Source organism: Rattus norvegicus, chromosome 11 (assembly GCF_036323735.1).
Source record: "Rattus norvegicus strain BN/NHsdMcwi chromosome 11, GRCr8, whole genome shotgun sequence".
Taxonomy (NCBI): Eukaryota; Metazoa; Chordata; class Mammalia; order Rodentia; family Muridae; genus Rattus; species Rattus norvegicus.
The window spans coordinates 85,481,760-85,500,430 of NC_086029.1; positions in this window are offsets into that span (position 1 = coordinate 85,481,760).

Below are 18,671 nucleotides of genomic sequence, written 5' to 3' on the forward strand. Positions count from 1 at the left end.
GAAGAGTATGTCCTAGACATGAACAATGTTCTGGAAGGGAGCTATAAGCTGATTTGGGCATTAGGAAGGGCCCTGTGCAGATAGGCAGAGAGTATAACATCCACATGCAGCTTGAAGAGGCTTGAGGGTCACCTTGACAGCCAGCTCAACTTGTGTGTAATTGTATAGGCAGAGCTGCAAGACACTGCTATTTGGAGGCATGTAGTGATTGCCAAATATAACCTAAGCCCTTAGTCTATAATTACTAGTTCATAATTACTTAGCTTCCTGTGTGTGATAGATTTCCTAGGGTAACTGGAGATCCAGTCTCTCATTAAATAATAAATGCCATTGAATTTCCTGATAAATAAACTCTCCAAAAGTCCTTCAGAAGGGGCTTTTTCAAACTTTTGAGATTTAGTGTAAGTAGCATGAATAATTTTCTTGCTTTGGCAAAGGTGACCTAGAAGTTTATTAAGTCTATTGAGCTGTTAGATTTTTTTTTTGGTAGATAATATATTGGCCTAGCTAAGAACAAAAAGGAAAGCAAAACTTTCTCATCTTTCTTTTCAACACACACCTTTGGATCATAGTCTCATCTGACCTCTTTGTTTAACTATAAATACCACCTTATTGTTGCATGTTATTTCTCTTAGTCTTTATTTATGACTGCAATATTCTCAGTGATTTAATACTGAGCTCCTTTATCTAGTTGTCTAGTATTTGTCAAACTATAGTTTTAACTTTGTTTCTTTTTCATAGTTTTGGGTAAATTTATGAATCTAAACATAATGGTTTGTGTATACCTACATTCATGCCTTCAGATCTGTCCATTAAAAATGCATGAAGGATAGAAATTATGTCATCAAGCAGCTTTATAATGGTGGGAAAGCCACACACCTGTTTTGGCTCTTGAGTTTCCTTCAGAGAAAATTCTCTCCCTTCCTTCCCTCTACTCCTCCTTTTTGACTCTCTGTTGGGTGTTATTGACTCTTCTAGATACCCACACATGGGGCTATACCTTCTCAGACCAAGGGCTCTAAAATAGACTACAAAGCAGAAATACTTGGGGGTTCCTTAGGTCCTGTCTAAGTGTTTTATTACTATGAAGACACACTATAACCAAGGCAACTCTTATAAAGGCAGACATTTCATTGGGGCTGGCTTACAGTTTCGGAGGCTTAGTCCATTATCATCATGGCAGAAAGCATGGCAGTGTGCAGGCAGATATGGTGCAGAAGAACCATGGTTCTAGATTTGAAGGCAGCCAGAAGGGACCTGGCCTCTGCAGGAAGCCAGGAGGAGGCTCTCTTTCACACTGGGCAGAGCCCAAGCATAGGAGCCCTCAAAGCCCATCTACACAGTGATACACTTCATCCAACAAGGTCACACTTCCTAATAGTACCACTCCTTATGGCCAAGCACTCAAACACATGAATCTTTGGGGGCCAAACCTATTCAAACCACCACATTCTACTCGCCCCTCCCCATAGGCTTATATCCATAACATAATGCAAAATACATTTATTCCAACTTCAAAAGTCTCTACTGTCTATCATAGTCCTAACAATGTTTAAAAGTCAAAAGTTCAAAGTCTTTTTTGAGATTCATGCAATCTCTTAACTCTAATCCTCTATACAATCAAAATTAAAAAGTCAATCATATACTTCCAACATCATAGGATATACATTACCATTTAGAACATCAGAGTGAGAAAATATTGGGCCAAAGCGAGACTGAAAACTATCTAGGCAAGCTCCAAACTCTCCATCTTCATGTTTGATGTCCAACTAATTTCACCTTGTTGATTACAACACATTTCTTTCTCTTGGGTCTGTTCTATTTCCTGTTAACAGCTTTTCCCAACAGATAACCTAAGGCTCTGGCAACTCTATCCCCTTGAGGCCTCCAAGGCAATCCAGGCTTCATCTTCACTGTTTCTGGAACACATGTTCTGCTGACGCCATTCTTGGTGGTCATCCATGGTACTGGCATCTCCAAAATATTGATATGTTCTACTGTAACTGGGATGTAGTTTCACCAATGGCCTCTCATAGGATCCTTTCATGCTAAGCCTCAACTGTAATTGAGTCTTCACTTTCACCAATGGCTTTTCCTGGCTTTTCACAGTGTAAAGCCTCAGATGCTCTCCATGACACATTTTTTGCCTTCAAAACCAGTACCACCTGGGTGATTCTCACACATTACCAAGTCAAGATGCAACAAGAGGTACAAGCTTGGTGATCTTTGGAACCTGGCTTCTTTGTGATCTCAGAAAACACTTCCCAAAAGATTTTACCTCAGTAATGCTGGTCTCTTCTTAATAACCACTAATTTCTTAGCTCCAACTAGCCAGCATCAATTGTTCCATAGTTCCTTCTAATCTCTAAAGCCATAGCCACATGGCAGAAGCTGCTAAGTTCTGCTGCTTGCTAGGGGTGGAACGTCCACCCTCACCCCTGCTTTGTTCTATTATAATCACCAGTGCTCTCTACTTCCAACTCCTCTGCCTAAGTTTGGCTGTCATGGAACTTTATCGGTAGACTGACCTTGAACTCACAGATTTGCATGGCTCTGTCTCCTGAATGCTGGGATTAAAGGCATGTAACACCGCACCTAGACCTAAGCTTTACTCTACTTGGATTTTGCGCTGTACCAGACTGGCCCTGAACTCAGAAATCTGCTTGACTCTGTCTACTAGGATTAAAGGTGTGTTCTACTGTGCCTGCTTCTAAGATTTTTCATGGCCACTGTTCCTCAAGATCCAGACCAAAAGCCTGTGTCCCCCATTTCTGGATTATAGTTCATTTCAGATTAAAGTTCAACTGAAATCAATAACCAAGTAATAATAGGGCCTTGTTCAATGGCTGGGAAGGAGTTAACAAGCTTAGCTGGGTGGGATCTTGCCTTAAAATCACTACTCCCTTAATTTGTTTATTTTCTCAAACATGGAATTTAGCTCCTTTGCACTTTCTGTTGCCTTTTTATTACTTGAACCATACATTTTGTATTTTTTCTTCTATACTTGCTATGTTTGATCAAAACATTCTTCATGAGAGTAAACTAGAGGACAAAGCCTATGTTGGGTTTCTCTGAGAATTCCATTGTCCATGCAGTAGTAGAAATCTCTTTACCTTAGCCTCTGGCAGTCTCTTCAGACAAGGGCAAAAAGCAACAACATTCTTCACTAAAATCATAAGACGATCTCCATATTTCAAATCACCCTCAGCACCTATGCCTTCCATATCCCTACTAGGATGAGCCTTAAGTCCCTCTTAAAGTATTCCATGGCTTTTCAAATCCAAATTCCCCAAATCAACATTCCTGCAAATATGATCAGACTTATTACAGCAATATTCCAGTGTCTAAAAGTCCATATTCCTCAAAACAAAAGCATGGTCAGGCCTATCATAGCAATGCCCCAGTCCCTGGAACCAATTTCTGTCTTAATTAGAGTTTCCATTGCTGTGAAGAGACACCATGTCCAAGGCAACTCTTATAAAGGATAGCATTTAATTGGTGCTAGCTTACAGGTTCAGAGGTTCATTCCATTGTCATCAAGGTAGGAAGCATAGCAGCATCCAGGCAGGCATGGTGCTAGGGAAGGAGATCAGAGTTCTATATTTTGTTCCAAAGGGAACCAGGAGAAGATTCACTTCCAGGTATCTAGGAGGAGGTTCTCAAACCCACTCTCAGAGTGACACACTTTTCCCCACAAAACCACACCCACTCCAATAACGTCAGACCTGTAATAGTGCCACATCCTGGGCCAAGCAAGTTCAAACCACTACAAAGGCAAACCATTAATTGTTTCTGGCTTTCAGTTTCAGAGGTTTAGCATATTATCATCATGGCAGCACGCGGGCAGACATGGTGCTGAAGGAGCTGAGAGTTCTACTTCTTGATTCCAAGGCAGCCAGGAGGGGACTGGTCTGTGCAGGCAACCAGGAAAAGACTTTAATTCCATACTTGGCAAGACCTGATCATAGGGGACCTCAAAGCTCACCCACACAGTGACACACTTCTTCCAATAAGGCTACACCTCCTAATAGTGCTACTCCTTAATGGCCAAGCAGTCAAACCCATGAATCTATGAGGTCCATTCCTATTCAAACTACCACAGACCCCAAATAAGGAAGATTAAATAACACCAATTAACTGGGATATAAAAAGCTTCTGGGATAAACTAATAATTGTGCTAAACTTTGGTTTTGGAAAGAGGGGAGACAACACCTTTGCAGGCCAGGATTGCCACATGGCATGGTTGGTGCAACTGAAGAGCAGTCTGTGACTGGGTGAGAGAGAAAGGTATAAATTTGGAGAGATGTACTGTGTGGATCTGTGGTTTGGCAGCAGTGTGAAGGCCCTTTCAGGTAAAGATAGTAATGACAGTAGCTAGAAAACATAGGTAAAATTGTAATAATGAAATTTATTGTTTTATATCATTGTGTAAGAAAGGGAAATAAAACAGGATATAAACATACTTGTAGATCTTTTACAATTTATTTTTATTTTATGGGTATGGTTGGGTGTTTTGCCTGCCTCCGTGTGTGTGTGTGTGTGTGTGTGTGTGTGTGTGTGTGTGTGTGTGTGTGATGTGTGCAGTACCTGTGGAGGCCTGAAGAGGGCTTTGGGACCCCTGGAACTGGATACAGTTGGTTGTGAACCAACAGGTGAGTGCGGAGCACCAAACTCAGGTCCTCTGGAAGAGCAGCTGGTGGTCTTAACCACTGAGCCACCTCACCAGCCCCTACCAACAGGTTTTAAAGACTGATAAAATATCAGTATTGGGTTTTAGGATATTTGATCACATTATGAACCCAGAGACTGTAAACAAGTAGTTGTGGTGTGACTCAGCCCTAGCACAGACCTTTAATTCAAAAGATTTCTATAAGCAAGAGCTAAGTCAAGTCAATGATAGGTAAAGAGACAGACGAAGCAGTCAGTTGATAGGTGGTGAACATAAGAAAATCCAGGAAAGAGAAAGGAGGGTCTGATTGTTGAAGGATATTTACGACAGCATGTAGAAGAAGAAGGAACATTTTCCTTCTGGGACATTGGTAGAGTAGGAAGGTCAGCTGGGTGCTTTCTCTGTCTCTCTGAGCTAGCAGGCTTTCACCACAGAGTCTAGCTTCTGAGTCTTTATTTGGTAAATTGAATGCTTGGGATTTTGTTCTAAAAACAGTAGTATTGCAGAATGCCTTCCTTCTTACCAAACAGTCTTTTCTAATGTACATCATTAAACAAGTATTAACCTGATAACTGAGCCAAAATTGATTATTAGTGTCTAATTAAGTCAATGAATCGTGGAAATGATGTTCCGTGATATGAAACATTACAATTGTTCATGTAAATATACACCATTGTGCTTTGATATTAATCCAAATATTAAAATATCTTTCACAACAACAGTTTATTCATAGTATCCACCCTGTTTTAGCTCCTGAGTTTAAATATTAAGAATGTGCTCTGATTTTTGCCACAACTTTGTGAGTTTTCAAATTAAAAATGGCTTATAGTGTTTATTGTAACATATTACAGTCAAGGAGAAAAATAAATGAAAGGAAGGTTTAAGTTTAAAATTGCAAGCGGAAAGAAGTGCTCAAATTAAGCCCATCAATGGTTATTTCATATGCTCAACTTAACATATAAATGATTGATTGGCTCTCCATACTTGACTATGAAATCAGAAATAATATTTAAGAAGCTAGAAGATAACATATGTGAAATGTGGGGCTAGAGAGATGTCTCGGCAGTTAAGAGCATTCGCTATTCTTCTGGAGAACCAGAGTTTGGTTGCTAGCACTTACATTGGGTGTCTCAACCACGTGTAACTCTAGCACCAGGGTATCCAACATTCTTCTCTGGTCTCCATGGGCACCCCACATGTATGTAGCACACATACACATACACATAAATCAACCTTAAGTACATCTATACACAGTACATAGCATCTAGGGAACATTATTAATTAATTGTACATGATAATTACTTATCATGCTCTAGACCAGGTTCTTTGGAACATTCTTGAGAGCAGGGTAAAGGCAAGCAGTGATCAGTGAGATTTCTGTAGATATGGAGGCACCGAGGAAGTAGGACTGCTTTTCTAAGAAAGCAGTTTAAGATAATTAAGGTGTGGGGGGAAGGTGAGGTCAGAGATTGGGCTGGAGGTTGAGGGATGGGATAGAAGCAGGTCAGCTGCACAAGCAAGTGGAAGGAGACCCCATCAAATCGCTGAGTGGATGAGTTGGAGCATGAGGGGCAGAGTTGCAGCTGGTCCATATTTCTTTTTTGCAGCTTCAATAGCTCAGACAATCAAGGTTAGATCCTCAAGGAGATTCTGCTTGGTAAGGCAAGTCTGGGCAAAAGACGGTGTAAGATTTAGCATAAGATTTGGCCTCAACAGATGTTGTCCTTAGTGTTTTGGTCAACTTGATGCAAGCTAGGGTTATAACTGGGAAGAAAGAATTCCAACAGAGAAAAAGAAGCCATTCATCAGATTGGCCTGTAGGCAGATCTCCAGTGCATTTTCTTGAGCAATGATTGATGTGAAAAGGCCAGGCTACTGTGGGTGGTGCTATTCCTGGGTAGATGGTCCTGAGTAATACAAGAAAGCATACTGAGCTAATCAAAGAGAGGAAGATAGGAAGCAGCACTCCTCCATGGTCTCTGCTTGAGAATCTACCTCTGAGGTCCTGCCTTGAGTTCATACCCTGACTTTCCTTCATGGTGGACAGACAGTAAGCTGTAAGGTAAAGCAAGCCATTACCTCATCAAGTTGCTTTAGGTCATAGCACAGCAATAGTGACCCTCACTAAGACCACAGCCAAGGTTAGTACAGAAGCAAACAGAAATAGTCAATACTGAGCTAAGGAGAAGCAAGTCTAGGAAGTCATCTGCTGCAAATTCCCTTGGAAGACAGCCCCATTGCTCTGGTGTTACCATAATGGTCCTAAAGGGTCAAATCCATTGGGACAGGAATTAGGATTGGACCTTCAGATATGGTATGCTCCAAGCTTAAGTAGACTCCCAGGAGGATTAAGGTTGTGCCCTCAATCCATCCTTCACACCATTTCCTCCTTCTCTTCTTTCTACTGTAGAAACACTGCACTATTTATCACATCTCCAAAGTCCCCCCACACTGGCATGGGGCAGTTATTGATGATGTGTTAGTCAGGAAGGCATTTCCTTCTTGGGAAATACCTCTGTGTCCTACGTTGTTTCTTGGTCCTACTTTGTTTTCCTGCACCCTCTGTCCCTCCCTCCTTCTCTCTCTCTCTCTCTCTCTCTCTCTCTCTCTCTCTCTCTCTCTCTCTCTCTCTCTTTCTCTCCTTTCCCCCTGCCCAGTGATGGTGGTGGTGGTCATGGGCAGATGATTCCCCTGACTATATGTGTCCCTTGAAACATATTCAAAGGTGACGTTTTACATTTTGTAAGTGATTAGTTTTACTTCTAAGCCCAGAGTTCATTTGTTGTGTATTTTACACAAATAACACATCTTCTATAAAGAGCCTCAGCTCTTTATAGACATTATTGTGAGGGAATTAATAAGATAATGAATATTCAATAACTATTACATTAGATAAAATTAAGATTTTTGTTTATTTAATTTAGCATACGGAATTAGTAATGCCACAACCACAGGGGAAACTAGCTGTATGCTTTGCATCTAAGAAAAATAGAGTGGTTACTTGCAAACATCTCCCTGTCCCTTTCATCAACCCTCTGTGACTGTACAAGAGCAAATCCTTCCATTATGTTGGCAGTTTTACTATTTTAATCATTATAGTGATAAAATGGTGACATTTTAACTTTGTTCTGTAAATAATCCCTGATGAAAGTTGTTCAAATTATTTCCACAGGCTGATTTGACTTTCTGAGCATTGTATATTCTGAATCCTGAGTTCCGATATCATTCCCTCACCCCCTCCGCTTTCTTCAAGCTTATCAGAAACCACAATTTAGAGATTAACCATTCAAGGCCAGAATAACAATTGTTCTTTGTATTTTAAAACAATTTAAAAACACACAAACATAAACCAACCCAAGTGTAGAGAAGACTCTGGGCACTTCCCCAGTTCCGTCTCTGTTGCCTCAGAGTGCCTTCTCTCTGGACTTCCAAGACATTAGTCTTTTGGCCCTGTTATCCAGAGCAGATAATGCTGAATATAATCACAGCAAATGATTTGGCATGTACCTCGATATGGAAATGGGTTTCCAAATGCACAGTAATGCATCCTCTCAGAATGCATCATCCTTTTCAGTGTGCTTCTCAAACACCATTTTGTTCAATGGAGGAAAGCCCACAGTCTCTATTAGAAAGATCAAGTGTCTCCTCTTCAAGGAGGAGGGTTCCTTCTAGGTTGTTGTTCTAGTTAGCTATGTAAGCTAGCATCTCTTGAAAGGAGGAAAACCAATGTGTTCCGGAATGAGGAGAGGAAAGACTTGAGGTAGATGCTGTCTAGTTTTATGCCAACTTGATACAAGCTAGAGTCATCTGGGAGGAGGACATCTCTTGACTGAGAAAATGCTTCTATAACGATGCACTATAGGCAAGCCCTAAGGGCAATTTCTTAGTGATCAATGGGGGAAGGCCCAGCCCCTTATGGATAGTGGCAACCTGGGCTGGTGGTCCTGGTTCTGTGAGAAAGCAGGGAAAGTGGGTCCTAAAGAGCAATCCAGAAAGCAGCACTCATCCATGCTTTCTGCATCAGTTTCTGCCTCTAGATTCTTGCCTTGGGTAAGTTCCTGCTCTGACTGCCTTCAGTGATAAACTGTATATGGAAGTGCAAATAGAAATAAACCCATTCCTCCCCAAGTTGTTTTTGGTCGTCTTTCTCCGCAACAATAGTAACCCTAACCAGGACAAGGTAGGTTAGGTTTCCTGCTTGAAAAAGAACTAATAATTGAACAAAAGTACAAAAAACGGGTAATCTGAACATTCAGCTATATCCACAGCTCAGAATTTGAAAATAAAAGAGAACAGACTATCATTTGTGAATTTCTTTACATAGTTCTTTCTCCTTTGCCAACACTTGGGCAATCTCTGGAGACAAGCAGAGAGACTGTGAGGACTGTGTAGATATTGTTGATGACTGTAAGAAAGTGAGCACTTCAGAATTCAGGGTCCCAAGACCAGCAGGAAGGGAAAATAAGGATGGAATAAGGCTCCAGTCAAAGCCAGAAAACCATCAAAGATCCTTTTCTTCAGCTTGAAAGTCAAATAAGAAAGGAGCAAGAAGAGTGGACAACACCAAAGCGCCTTGAGCAGATCCAGTAGAGAAGCAGAACTGCTGGACTAGTTCCTTCCCATCTGCCCGTTAGAAATGAATGGATCAGTTTTAAAAAGCAGAGTTGACAGGACCTTTCTTCTCTCAGGTCATATCCCACTGAGGGAATCTGGAATATGCTTATTCTGAACCTACTTTGCATTAGCACTATGATATATGGCAAGAGTGAACATGACACTTGTCCTAGTACACAAAATGGAAAGTTTATAAATAATTTTAATGTGTTGCACACAGGAAGTCCAAGGTGCACCTTGAAAGTCCCAGGTGCTGGCAGAGTTTGTGTCTAGTAAGGTCCCCCTCCTTGGACTGGGCACAGACATCTTTGTAGAATTTCACTTCAAAGAAGAGGCAAAGGCGCTCCCTGTGGTCCCATCTACACTGACACTCATTCCTAAGAGCTCTCCCCTGATGGCTTACTCACTCCTCAAAGTCCTCACATGCAAATGTCCCAACACTGAGGATTAATATCAACAGGAATTAATGTCAACAGAATTAATATCAACAGGTCAGGGACCACAGGTATTCAATTGATAGCACTTCCTACATCAAGGGGCAGACATATAAAAGTATGGTAGACATGAATAAAAAGTACTGAGAACAGAATCAAGACTCAGAGGAGGTTTCACAGGAAATGCTTTACCTGGGCTTAGAAAGATATGAAAGAGTTTCCTAGGCGGGTGTGGGGTGGGATGTGAGGGAATCCCAGAGCGTCTGTGCAAACCTAAAGTTCCATGAAACTGCCTTTCCTTTTTCACCACAGACAGTTTGGGCCACTGACATGAGTTAGGAGGTAAAAATAAAAGATACAAATGAAAGGCATGAAGAAGAGAGTGTTACAGGGAAAGGCAGGGTTTGTACCTCTCAGTTCAGAGGTTGAATGCCATTAAAGGTGCCTAGGGGAACAGTCAGTCTTCATCCATTTGCTGATCAATGTTGAGGTTGGTCTTTTGCTATGTATTGCAATGTTAAATACTGACTCCCAAGGCCTGATTGCCCCCAGGGATAAGAGATTCATATCTCTCTCTCTCTCTCTCTCTCTCTCTCTCTCTCTCTCTCTCTCTCTCTCTCTCTCTCTCTCCCTGTCTCTCCGCCATTCACGTAGTGAGATGAGTTTCTGTTGTGCTACCTGCCAAGGAAGCAAAGACCAGGTTGGAGCTACAGATTGACCCACACTGCTCCTCTGCACAGAAGTTTCTCTGATATTCCAATCTCCAGGTCCTAAGTCTTGGTGCTAATGGTTCTAAGCCCTATTTACACCATCTACAACTTATTTCTGTTTAAAATGCCAAATGAAAATGGTTTTCCTTTGTGTGATGAACAGGTTTCCTGCCTTCTGTAGAGTCATGAGCAATAAACAATTAACAGCTATTACTAACCATAGCTGGGAAGGTTAAGACTCTGTCCCTACAGGGTTGGGGATTTAGCTCAGTGGTAGAGTGCTTGCCTAGCAAGCGCAAGGCCCTGGGTTCGGTCCCCAGCTCCGGAAAAAAGAAAAAAAAAAGACTCTGTCCGTACTTTTTTCTTCTATAAGAGGAAGAAATTTGGACCAAAGTATCTAAGGCGCCTTCTGTCGCTCATAATGGAGAGCCCCACACTGTACCATAGCATCATTCTTTGACAATGATTGAGTAATACCACATCCCTTGTGGCATCAATGTCAGAGTCAAGAAGGTCCCTAGATCCCTTCTAGGCCATTTCCTTCCCTTTACATGAGACTCTCGCAGCTGAGATTGGTGATAACTTTTGTACCTGAGCCCGCAGAGGCACCATTCCAAAGTCAGTGTCTGTAACCATTAGCCTGTGCTATCTCTTTATCACTGCACAGTCCTTATATGAATGAAATACAAAGTAGTTGGTCTGTTGTTGTAAATATTTAATATCAATCAGGGTTTCTATTCCGCCTTTGATCACCCAGTTCCCACATAAAAGGCACACAACTTTTATATTTAGAATAAGCCTTTAATGCACGAGAAGCTGGGCAGATAGCTACCCTCTAAGCTATTAGAATCTACTTCCCCATGAATAACCTCAAGTCGTAACTTGCCATGTTCCATCTAGGCAGCTCTCAACTCCACGTGCCAGCCCTCCTGGCCATGTTTCCTTGACTCACCTGACCCACGGTGTCTTCTCCTCTCTCCACCTTCCTTCCTTATCGTCTCCTGACTCAGACCTCCAAGTCCTGGAACTGAGTCTCCAAGACTTTGCGAGTGATGACCTTGCATCGATGCAGCTGTGAGATCCATTAGGCTACTGTATGCTTCTGCTGTTGTTTAATCTCGCTTGCCTGAAATTAATCACTAATTTTTTCCTCCCCCTTTAATAGCAGTTTTGGGTTTTTTTGGCACCAGCAACAAAGCTAATTATTCCGTTTCAACATCTCACTTTGCCTGTGAATTGGAACTCTGGGCATGAATATAAACCAAAAGAAGAAAAAGAAAAGAATGGATAAAGCTTTGTCATTGTTCACCACACAAACAGCATGAGTATGTGGATTGGCCAGGAGAACACTTTATGGAGATCGTTTATTGTTGGCAACACAGTTAGTAGTTACCACTTTCCAAAAGCTTAACTAGAACTTCTGGTTGTGTTTGTGAAGTGAATGGAGTGGAGTTCTGAAACCAGTCATTGTTGTGCAAACAGCTACAGCCTCCCATGTGAGGATGCACAGAAACACACATGTTGTTATGGCGATGGAGGCAATGAAGTAGGAAGCTAGAGAACTAAACTTCTCATCTTGTTTCTAAGCCGTTCTTTGTGTCACTCTTTCACTGACTTGAGAAAACATGTGTGTTTGCTGTCATTCATCTTTTCCATCACTCATCACTGTTTTCTAATAAGATTTTTTCCAGCATTGAAACTACAATTTAAATGCTATCAGTCCAGAGACCGATAATATATTCTATTATATAATATATTCTACTAGTATTCCACGAGGATGTTATTAATAAATATTTATTCAGTGGATGCATGACAGATATTGGTTATATCTGTTAGCTTTTTGAGGCTCAATATCTATTCTATATAAAGCCAAAGTAGTAAACATGTTTCTATCCTGAGTTTTGAAGGGGAGAAGAACAGGAAAACGGTTCCACTCAAATATCGACATTCCTTTGAAGCCAGACTTTTGGTAGAATTCTTCAGGCTAAAACCAGATATGCTTTTGTTCTGTTATTAGCACCAGAAACCAAGAATAGGGTTGGTCTTTATAATAATTACAAGTACATTTGAGAGAATGCCTTTTGTATATTATTATTTTGTCTGCTTATTTTTCATTCTCGCAGTCAAAAAAAGAAGGGACACTAAGTTGGAAAATATACTTTTCCTGGATTATGTTTAGATTGATTATTTCAACCTATGTCAACTTGAGACCTAAACATTAATGAGATTGGCAGATCCCATTTTCAACGGGCATCATGCCAGGGTAACAGATGGAGCCTAAAAGTGTTGATTGGTAGCTTGTGTATAATTCTCTCATATTATCAAGTGGACATAGTCCTTAACAAGAAATGTCAGAAATGTTTGTCAGTTGGTTTCCAGATGTCTTACCCATGCATCATTACCCTGCTGCAGTATTTTATAAGTCTCTTCAGACCCTTACCAGTCCCCAGAGAAATCACGGCTAAACCATGTAGACAGGTGACATGCTCGCTTTCCTGCCCTGGCCAACCTCACATAGACTATCCTTTACTTATAACCTGAACCATGTCTATGGAAACGACCATTCATCATTTTCTTCTGAGGGACCGCGTTCTTTCATTTTCACCTGAGAAAGGGAGTGGGAACCTTACAAATACTGAATAATCAAAATTTGTTTCCCGTCTGAAAGGCATTCCCATTCCCTCTGTCCACAGAATTCACACACACACACACACACACACACACACACACACACACACACACACACATAGACACACACACAAATACAGGTACACACACACATACAGAGACACACACATAGACACACACACAGATACACACACACATACACATACAGAGACACACACATAGACACACAGAGATACACACACACACACACACACACACACACACACACACACACAGACCTCCCCCACTGACCATCATTTTGACCTTTGACCCTTTTTCATCTATCTTATTCTTTTTCTGCTGTGACTAATTTCTCTTGGCCTCAGGCTGTTTATGAGTGCACTGGATGAAAGTGTGTGAATTCGGTTTCAGAGACACATGAACCTAGGCCTTATTGTCTATGGTCCTTTCCTTAGAGTAAGCACTTAGCACATTATTTAACTATCCTTCTGCCTCATGATGCACTTGCTGCCTCTGGCACGTCATTAAAGACCTAGATTATGTCATTAGGATTAGCGATTGATGGCTCCCATTTGTCAAGTGAATTGGCTTTATTGCCCTCAGAAAGCATTATCTCATTAAACTCATTAATTTAATCATGAGGCATTAAGTAAGACAATATTATTGTTTGAATCTGAACTATCCCTCATAGGCTCATGTATTAAAGCATCGGTTCTTGGCTAGTTGTGCTATTTTAGAACATTCTGGAAATATTAACAAGTAGAGTCCAGCTGGAGATAGCAGGTCACTGGGAGGGGACTTTCAGAGATCTATTTTCACTGGCTTCTTCCAGTCTTCCTCTCTGTGTATCCTGTCTACCAAGAACATATGAGCTACTTCAACACAAGCTCTCCCTGCCATGAATTTCTGCCCAAGCGCATGGGGCTGAGCAAACATGAGTTGAACCCCCTGGAATAATGAGCTAAAATAAGTCATTCCTCTGTCAGATTATTTCTGGAAGGTATTGTGTAAAAGCTAACTCATGTACCTCACGTTTAATGCACTCTTCTGAAAACTGGAGATGTAGTCATGAGTGAAATGACCATGTTCTTTGGCCTTAGGAAACTTAAAAGCCAGTGATGTATAAAATCAACATTTTTAGTGGAGATAATGAATCGAACACTTCTTTTGCCTTATGGTGAGTATTCATTTATGCAGGTGAATATACTTTGGTTATAGATGGGCAGCTGCTGTTTAAAATATATTATCCAATTATAAAAGATGAAAAGTAAGAAAGTGATTGAGTTCAAAGACCAGGCTATTAATCCTCTACATCTCTACTCAGCTCTTCCAGAAGAATAGGATGGGTATATATAATAAATGTATGTGGTGGGACTTGATTTAACACTAGCAAGACAGTTTAAATTAATTACAAGGTAATATATTACTGTCAATGAATTTCAATCATGCACATTATTTTCCTGTGCCCTTAGCAAGAAACAAGGTAGAAACATTGTAATCACAGCAATGCTAAAGGCTCAGGGAGAAAGATTACAACTTCAAGTCCTGATTGGGCAACTTAGCCCAACATGTGGAGGCCCTGAGGTCAATTTCTAATATACACTAACTAACAAACCAACCAACTAATCAACCAACCAAATGATAAACTAGCCAACTAACTTATCAGCTAACTAACCAAACAGCCAACTAACTAATCAAACGACTAACTAACCATCAACCAATGAACCAACTAACAACTAATCAACCATCCAACCAACTAATTAACTAATCAAACAGCTAACCAACAACTAACTAACCAGCCAACTAACTAATCAAACATACAATAAGTAATTTAAAATTGTGACGTGCAATGGGTATAAAAGTGGACATTTTGGACAATGAGAATTCCAGGATGTCAGGTCATTCTGAGAACAGTGGACCTAATACCATTTAGCTCTTGGCGTTTTAATAGCTAAGTGCTAGGCTACTGATCCATTTTTATGTTTCAGTTTTTCATCTGTAAGTCCATCATAACTAGATCAAATGTTCTCAGATTAACACTTTCAGGAATCATTTCTTTCTTTAAAATATGTTTCCATATATATTACCAGAAGAGATGTGTGGAGTTGAAGGCTTTCAACCTTGAATTTTTAACCTAATCTAATATCATATTACTATATCATAACAAGTGAAATCTAGTTGAATTTCTGGTGGCATAGACAATTCATATTCATTATGCCCTTTGTCTCTTTCTATGTCCCTTTCTTCACCATAATTCACATCTTTTTCCTTTTTAAAAAAATTTATTCTTTAATCTTTCTTTTCCAGTCCAGATTTTATCCCCCTCCCACTCCACCCTCTTTCTGTCTCTCATCCCATACCTCCTCACCCCATCTCCATGAAGATGTAACCATTCCTCCAAACCCCAACCCCACCAGATCTCGCCACTCCCTGGGGCCTCCAGTCTCTCCAGGGTTAAGTGCATCTTCTCTGAATGAGCTCAGACCCTAAAGTCCTCTGCTGTATATGTGTTGGGGGCCTCATATCAGCTGGTGTATGCTGCCTGGCTGGTGACCCAGTGTCTGAGAGATCTCTGGGTCCAGGTTAATTGAGATTGCTGGACTTCCTACAGGGTCACTCTCCTCCTCAGCTTCATCCAGCTTTTCCATAAATCAATGACAGGGGTCAGCAGCTTCTGTCCATTGGTTGGGTGTAAATATCTGCATCTGACTCTTTTAGCTGCTTAATGGGTCTTTTGGAGGGCAGTCATGATAGATCCCCTTTTGTGAGCACACCACAGCTTCAGTAATGGTGTCAGGCCTTGGGGGCCTCCCCTTGAGCTGGATCCCACTTTGGGCCTGTCACTGGTCTTCCTTTCCCTCAGGCCCTTCTCCATTTTTGTCCCTGAAGTTCTTTCAGACAGGAACAATTACAGGTCATAGTTTTTGACTGTGGGATGGAAACCCCATCTCTCCACTTGATGCCCTGTCTTTCTACTGGAGGTGGACTCTACAAGTTCCCTCTCCACTGTAGGGCATTTCATCTAAGGTTCCTCCCTTTGAGCCTGAGACTCTCTCACTTCCCAGGTCTCTAGTACATTCTAGAGAGTCAGTACTTTTGTTATCTCATGTGGTCCAAGTATTCCCTGTTCCAAGCCTAGCCTTAGGACACCAGAACCTCAGAAGCAAGCACGGTGTGTCTCCTCCAGGAAGCTTTCTTAACACCTTATGTCTCCTGGGTTGCCAAGTCTAAGTTCTCCCATTTCCTGGTTTATACCTTGTCATATCTTTTAAATATCATTTGTGTTTCTATCATCTTTAACAACTGCCATGCTTCTGCAGGGTAGAGGTCATGCTTTATTCATACCTTATACTGTCTCTGTCTCAGGCTTCCCATCGTCAAGTTAGATATAATCATAGTACTAGCTCCAGAGAGTCTTGTGAAAGCACCATTAACCAAAGCATTTGCAGACTGTATTATAATACACAGTACACAGTAGGTCCTTAGTACTACCTCAGTGTTATAATTATTTGTAACCACAATGTTTTAGTCAATATCATAAAATAAAGCACACAAGGACCTAGATACCGAAAAGCATTAATTCATCCAATGTGTTCCTAGGGTCAAACAACTCCTTTGACTTCAAAGATGAAGAAAAATCTAAGATACACATTTATATGTATTTTTGGTGCTGCTACTGCAAACCATTCCAGTGGTGAGCGCAACACAGAAGCGGCCTCTATAGATTTGCTTAGCATCATGACATCTATGATTAGAAGTTAAGCTTGCAGTAGAATAGGAAGTCCCTTAAGGTTACACCACAGATTTTGCATGACATTTGATCTATTCGGGTTTAATAGGGGACCTTAGTGTTTAGAACAGCTAATAAAAGGAATGCACACTCATAAGATAGACTTGCTCTTGGTTTTTGTTCACTATAGATGAGGATATGTACGAATGTGATCCTCAGAGAAGATGGGGTACCTCTGCCTTCAAGGTACCCTTGAAGCCTAGTTTTGTTTCACAGTGAGGCTTACGCCAAGTACCCACCCCCATTTGAGTTTATTTGCGCATAAAATGACAAACATTAAGAATACTAAGTATAGCACTACTGGGGGAAATGTGAGTTCATCCAATCACTATCGAGATCAATTTTCAAGAGAGTAAAAACTGGAACTATCACGTGGTCCAGGCAAACTGTCCCTGAGTGTACACCCAAGAGAATATTATTCTAAATACCACAGAGCATAAGTTCCCAACCTGTGAGTCATGACCCTTTGGGGTCAAATGACCCTTTCAGAGGGTTGCCTATTTAGCAGTAGAAAATTACAATTATGGAGTAGCAACAGAAACAATTCTATGGTTGGGGGCCACCACAGCACGAGACACTGTATTAAAGTGTCGCAGCATTAGGAAGGGTGAGAACCACTGCCATAGAGACCCCTGTACATCCATGTTTATTGCAGTATCCTTACTGTCCGTCAGCAGATGGATGGATAAGAACATGTGAATCACGTCAGGGATTCGTAAAATGTTTTTGACACACAAATCCTTTTGCCCCTACATTTTTTTCATGTGAAGCCAGGTACGTATATAAGATAGGCATGCAGATCACATGTTTACTGGTCGCTGTCAAGACATTTGCATAAAATAATTCTTTGCTATATATGTAATTTTATCATTTATTTAATGACAAAGGCTAATTTTATTACTGCGGTGGTTATGCCTACCCATTTTTTAGGTAAAGAATTACATCTTGGCTGAATAATCAATGCCAGAGGATGCAAAGCATCTTGAACAATTTTGGAGTTGATCAATGTTTTTGCGCTTCTGATGCCGAGGACGTTGCTTTGCATAAATTCCTGGCACAAGATGACAGAAGTACGTTCAGACATTAGAGACCTTGTCCTTATCCCAAGACAAAATTCATCTATTTTTTAAATGAAACTTAAGTCATCAACTTAAATATATATATTTTTAATCAAACATTCTGGGACTGGGGCTATAGCTCAGTAGTAGCGTGTTTGCCTCCCATGTGTCGATGCCCTAGACTCGATCCCTAGAACTTAAAAAATTACAGTCCAAATTGAAGATATACTTGTCTGATGGTTGCACACCGAGGGGTGATGGTAGGAAAGTATTAAAATTAAATCTCCGTTTACTATAATTAAATCTCATACAAACAAGAACTGCTACCGAAAACATCGGAGTCTCAAACCTGGACCCGGAAGTTTGGCGTTTTGTGGTCTTAGAGTTGCACAGTGATAAACGCACGTGAGTATGTTTAGAACCAAGGTTTTACATTAGAGGAAAGGTACCAAAGGTTGTGGTTTTTTTTTTTTTTCCCTTTCTTTCTTATATCTGGAATCTAGCGTTTAAAAAAAAGGCAAGAAAGTGGATGGGTATTATTTACAGGCGGGAGTAGAAAAAAGCCAGAGAGAAGAAGGAGCGTGAGTAAGTATCGAACCAGGATGCACTAATAAAAAATACAAAAAGGATACCTCTAAATGCCTTTAAAGAATAAATAGGCCACGAGGTCGCTATCTCGCTATGACATGCTCTTTCGCAACAATGCTACTCTCAACGTCTTCCTACACCTATAAAATGTTGAAACTACACCTACGGTTTGAAATTCTC